Source organism: Arachis ipaensis, chromosome B8 (assembly GCF_059453495.1).
Source record: "Arachis ipaensis isolate K30076 ecotype BB chromosome B8, ASM5945349v1, whole genome shotgun sequence".
NCBI lineage: Eukaryota > Viridiplantae > Streptophyta > Magnoliopsida > Fabales > Fabaceae > Arachis > Arachis ipaensis.
Genome location: NC_142443.1, coordinates 111,507,080 through 111,513,408, shown reverse-complemented (window position 1 = coordinate 111,513,408; position 6,329 = coordinate 111,507,080). Strand labels below are relative to the sequence as shown.

General features: G+C 40.9%; 1 non-coding gene across 1 annotated transcript; it reads left to right on the top strand.

Moving 5' to 3' along the window:
• The first annotated feature begins 5,904 nt into the window (after positions 1–5,904).
• Positions 5,905–6,012, top strand: LOC148549267 (small nucleolar RNA R71). Its single transcript, XR_015897866.1, has one exon. It is a non-coding gene; the product is annotated as a small nucleolar RNA R71 (small nucleolar RNA).
• The last annotated feature ends 317 nt before the right edge of the window (positions 6,013–6,329 follow it).

Here is a 6,329-nt window from a genome sequence, read left to right as displayed (position 1 = left end):
TATGAAATGCAACCTATCTATATGAATGCAACTACATGCAAAATGTTTCTACCTACTTGGTTAAAAGTAAATAAGTTCTCCAAGATAAATATGAATCAAATTCCACTAATTCAAATTATATAATAAAAGACAAGTAAACTTGTAAGAAGATAGCTCATGAAAGCATGGAACATAGAGTCAAGCATTGAACCCTTACTGGTGGTGTATATCACTCTAACTCTCAAGTGTCTAAGGTTAATCACTCCACTCTTCCCTAGTCATGCTTTCTAAACTTTGTTCTTCATCTAACCAATCAACAAATATTTAGTATACTAATTGGTATGCGAATTGCTACTCAGGTTGTGAATTGTTGTTCGAAATTGATTCCCTGGCAATGGCACCAAAAACGGATGCACAGGACCATGGTCTAAACATATCTTCACAACTTCGCATAACTAACCAGCAAGTGCACTGGGTCGTCCAAGTAATACCTTACGTGAGTAAGGGTCGAATCCCACAGAGATTGTCGGTATGAAGCAAGCTATGGTCACCTTGTAAATCTCAGTCAGGCGGATATCAAATGGTTATGGAGTTTTCGAACATAATATAATAAAATAGGGATAGAAATACTTATGTAATTCATTGGTGAGAATTTCAGATAAGCGAATGGAGATGCTTTCGTTCCTCTGAACCTCTGCTTTCCTGCTATCTTCATCCAGTCAGTCTTACTCCTTTCCATGGCTGGCTTTATGTGATACATCACCATTGTCAATGGCTACTTTCGGTCTTCTCTCGGGAAAATGATCCAAATGCCCTGTCACAGCACGGCTAATCGTCTGGAGGCATCACCCTTGTCAATGGCTTCATCTTATCCTCTCAGTGAAAATGGTCAACGCACCCTGTCACGGCACGGCTATTCATCTGTCGGTTCTCGATCATGCTGGAATAGGATTTACTATCCTTTTGCGTCTGTCACTAACGCCCCGCAATCGCGAGTTTGGAGCTCGTCACAGTCATCCAATCATTGAATCCTACTCGGAATACCACAGACAAGGTTTAGACCTTCCGGATTCTCTTGAATGCCGCCATCATTCTAGCTTACACCACGAAGATTCTGGTTAGGAGATCTAAGAGATACTCATTCAGTCTAAGGTAGAACGGAAGTGGTTGTCAGGCACGCGTTCATAGGGAATGGTGATGATTGTCACGTTCATCACATTCAGATTGAAGTACGAATGAATATCTTAGAAGCGAAACAAGATGAATTGAATAGAAAACAGTAGTACTTTGCATTAATCTTTGAGGAACAGCAGAGCTCTACACCTTAATCTATGGAGTGTAGAAACTCTACCGTTAGAATTACATAAGTGAAAGTCCAGGCATGGCCGAGAGGCCAGCCCTCAAACGTGATCTAAGATAGCATCCAACTGATCAAAGATACCTAATACAATAGTAAAAGGTCCTATTTATAATAAACTAGCTACTAGGGTTTACAGAAGTAAGTAATTGATGCATAAATCCACTTCTGGGGCCCACTTGGTGTGTGCTTGGGCTGAGCTTTAACTTTCCACGTGCAGAGGCCATTTGTGGAGTTGAACGCCAGGTTTTGATCCTTTTCTGGCGCTGGACGCCAGATTTGGGCAGAGAGTTGGCGTTGAACGCCAGTTTGCGTCGTCTATTCTTGGGCAAAGTATGGACTATTATATATTGCTGGAAATCCCTGGATGTCTACTTTCCAAAGCAATAGGAAGCATGCCATTTTGAGTTCTGTAGCTCCAGAAAATCTATTTTGAGTGCAGGGAGGTCAGAATCCAACAGCATCAGCAGTTCTTCTTCAACCTCTGAATCTGATTTCTACTCAAGTCCCTCAATTTCAGCCAGAAAATACCTGAAATCACAGAAAAACACACAAACTCATAGTAAAGTCCAGAAATATGAATTTAACATAAAAACTAATGAAAACATCCCTAAAAGTAATTAGATCCTACTAAAAATATACTAAAAATAATGCCAAAAAGCATATAAATTATCCGCTCATCACAACACCAAACTTAAATTGTTGCTTGTCCCCAAGCAACTGAAAATAAAATAGGATAAAAAGAAGAGAATATACTATAAATTCCAAACTATCAATGAAACATAGCTTCAATCAGATGAGCGGGACTTGTAGCTTTTTGCCTCTTGAATAGTTTTGGCATCTCACTTTATCCATTGAGGTCCAGAATGATTGGCATCTATAGGAACTCAGAGTTCAGATAGTGTTATTGATTCTCCTAGTTCAGTATGATGATTCTTGAACACAGCTTCTTTATGAGTCTTGGCCGTGGCCCTAAGCACTTTGTTTTCCAGTATTACCACCGGATACATAAATGCCACAGACACATAATTGGGTGAACCTTTTCAGATTGTGACTCAGCTTTGCTAAAGTCCCCAATTAGAGGTGTCCAGGGTTCTTAAGCACACTCTTCTTTTGCTTTGGACCTTGACTTTAACCGCTCAGTCTCAAGTTTTCACTTAACACCTACACGCCACAAGCACATGGTTAGGGACAGCTTGGTTTAGCCGCTTAGGCCAGGATTTTATTCCTTTAGGCCCTCCTATCCACTGATGCTCAAAGCCTTGGGATCCTTTTTATCACCCTTGCCTTTTGGTTTTAAGGGTTATTGGCTTTTTGCTCTTGCCTCTTGGTTTTAAGAGCTTTGGCTTTTTCTGCTTGCTCTTTCTTTTTCTTTCTATTTTTTTTTTCGCCTTTTTTTTTTCTGCAAGCTTTGTTCTTTGCTGCTTTTTCTTGCTTCAAGAATCATTTTCATGATTTTTCAGATTATCAAATAACATGTCTCCTTGTCATCATTCTTTCAAGAGCCAACATATTTAACATTCTTAAACAACAACTTCAAAAGACCTATGCACTGTTCAAGCATACATTCAGAAAACAAGAAGCATTGTCACCACATCAATATAATTAAGCTAAGTTCAAGGATAAATTCGAAACTCATGTACTTCTTGTTCTTTTGAATTAAAACATTTTTCATTTAAGAGAGGTGATGGATTCATAGGACATTCATAACTTTAAGACATAGTTACTAACTACTAATGATCATGTAATGAAGACACAAACATAGATAAGCACATAGCATAGAAAACGAAAAAACAGAAGAAATAAGAACAAGGAATGAATCCACCTTAGTGATGGTGGCGTTTCCTTCTTGAGGAACCAATGATGTCCTTGAGCTCTTCTATGTCTCTTCCTTGTCTTTGTTGCTCCTCCCTCATTGCTTTTTGATCTTCTCTAATTTTATGAAGGATGATGGAGTGCTCTTGATGTTCCACCCTTAGTTGCTTCCAATAATTGTGTGGAAGAAAATGTATCCCCTGAGGTATCTCAGGGATCTCTTGATTTACAGTCAAGTGTTCTACCACTGAGCTATAGACCCTTGATGGAAGCTTTTGTCTTCCCTTTCCTCTTTCTAGAGGTTTCTCTAGCCTTAGGTGCCATCAATGGTTATGGAAAAAACAAAAAAGCTATGCTTTTACCACACCAAACTTAGAATGTTGCTCGCCCTCGAGCAAAAGAAGAAGGAATAGAAGAAGAAAAAGAAGATATGGAGGAGATGGAGGGAGGTGTGTATTCGGCCATATGGGTGGGATTGGGTGGGAAAGAGATGTTGAATTTTGAAGGAAAGTGGGTGTATGGATGTGAGTGGTAAAGGGTTAATAGGGAAGAGTGTTTATTGGGAATAGAGGATGATTGAGAAGAGAGAAGAGAGTGAGTGGAGGTAGGTGGGGATCCTGTGGGGTCCACAGATCCTGAGGTGATCCTGTGAGGTCCACAGATCCTGAGATGATCCTGTGGGGTCTACAGATCCTGAGGTGTCAAGGCATTTACATCCCTACACCAATTTAGGCATGTAAAATGCCCTTGCACACAACTCTGGGCGTTCAGCGCCAGGTTGGTGCCCATTTTGGGCGTTCAAAGCCCATTTGTTGCCATTTCTGGCGTTGAACGCCAGAACCATGCTTGTTCTGGGCATTCAGCGCCAGGATGCTGCCCATTTTGGGCGTTCAGCGCCAGAACCATGCTCTGTTCTGGCGTTGAACGCCAGGCAGATGCTTCCTCTAGGGTGTGATTTTTCTTCTGCTGTTTTTGATTCCGTTTTCAATTTTTATATTTATTTTGTGACTCCACATGATCATGAACCTATAAAGACATATAACTAAGAAAAATATAGTTAGATAAAAATTGGGTTGCCTCCCAACAAGCGCTTCTTTAATGTCAATAGCTTGACAGTGGGCTCTCATGGAGCCTCACAGATGTTCAGAGCATTGTTGAGACTCTCCAACACCAAACTTAGAGTTTGACTGTGGGGGCTTTGTTTGACTCTGCTTTGAGAGAAGCTTTTTCTGCTTCCTCTCCATGGATGCAGAGAGAGATCCTTGAGTTGTAAACACAAGGTTATCCTTATTCAATTGAAGGATCAATTCTCCTCTATCCACTTCAATCACAGCTCTTGCTGTGGCTAGGAAAGGTCTTCCTAGGATGATGGATTCATCCTCTTCCTTTCCAGTATCCAGGACTATGAAATCAGCAGGGATGTAAAGGCCTTCAACCTTTACTAACACGTCCTCTACTTGTCCATAAGCCTGTTTTCTTGAATTATCTGCCATCTCTAATGAGATTTTAGCAGCTTGCACCCCATAGATTCCCAGTTTCTCTATTACAGAGAGGGGCATGAGGTTTATTCCTGAACCAAGGTCACACAGAGCCTTAAAGATCATGGTGCCTATAGTACAAGGTATTATGAACTTTCCAGGATCCTGTCTCTTCTGAGGCAATGTCAGTTGATCCAGATCACTTAGTTCATTGATGAACAAGGGAGGTTCAACTTCCCAAGTATCAATGCCAAATAATTTGGAATTTAGTTTCATGATTGCACTAAGAAACTTGGCAGTTTGCTCTTCAGTAACATCCTCATTCTCTTCAGAAGAGGAGTACTCATCAGAGCTCATGAATGGCATAAGGCGGTTTAATGGAATCTCTATGGTCTCTAGATGAGCCTCAGAGTCCCTTGGTTCCTCAGAGGGAAGCTCCTTATTGATCACTGGACGTCCCAGGAGGTCTTCCTCCTTGGGATTCACGTCCCCCTCTCCTTCTTTGGGTTCGGCCATTTTGGTTATGTCAATGGCCTTGCACTCTCCTTTTGGATTCTCTTCTGTATTGCTTGGGAGAGTACTAGGAGGGATTTCAGTGATCCTTTTACTCAGCTGGCCCACTTGTGCTTCCAAATTTCTAATGGAAGACCTTGTTTCATTCATGAAACTTACAGTGGCCTTAGATAGATCAGAGACTAAGTTTACTAAATTAGAGGTATTTTGTTCAGAGTTCTCTGTCTGTTGCTGAGTGGATGATGGAAAAGGTTTACCATTGTTAAACCTATTTCTTCCACCATTATTAAAACCTTGTTGAGGCTTTTGATCCTTCCATGAGAAATTTGGATGATTTTTCCATGTTGAGTTATAGGTGTTTCCATAAGGTTCACCTAAGTAATTTACCTCTGCTATTGCAGGGTTCTCAGGATCATAGGCTTCTTTTTCAGAAGATGCCTCTTGAGTACTGTTGGATGCAGCTTGCATTCCATTCAGACTCTGAGAAATCATATTGACTTGCTGAGTCAATATTTTGTTCTGAGCCAATATGGCATTCAGAGTATCAACTTCAAGAACTCCCTTCTTTATAGGCGTCCCATTGTTCACAAGATTCCTTTCAGAAGTGTACATGAACTGGTTATTTACAACCATGTCAATGAGTTCTTGAGCTTCTGCAGGCGTTTTCTTTAGGTGAATGGATCCACCTGCAGAAGTATCCAATGACATCTTAGATAACCCAGATAGACCATCATAGAATATATCCAGGATGGTCCATTCTGAAAGCATGTCAGAAGGACACTTTTTGGTCAACTGTTTGTATCTTTCCCAAGCTTCATAGAGGGATTCACCTTCTTTCTGTCTGAAGGTTTGAACATCCACTCTAAGCTTGCTCAGCTTTTGAGGAGGAAAGAACTTGGCTAAGAAAGCCGTGACCAGCTTATCCCAAGAGTTCAGGCTGTCTCTGGGTTGAGAATCCAACCACACTCTAGCTCTGTCTCTTACAGCAAAAGGGAAAAGCATGAGCCTGTAGACTTCAGGATCTACTCCATTAGTCTTAACAGTATCATAGATCTGCAAGAATTCAGTTAAGAACTGAAAAGGATCTTCAGATGGAAGTCCATGAAACTTGCAGTTTTGCTGCATCAGAGAAACTAATTGAGGTTTCAGCTCAAAGTTGTTTGCTCCAATGGCAGGAATGGAGATGC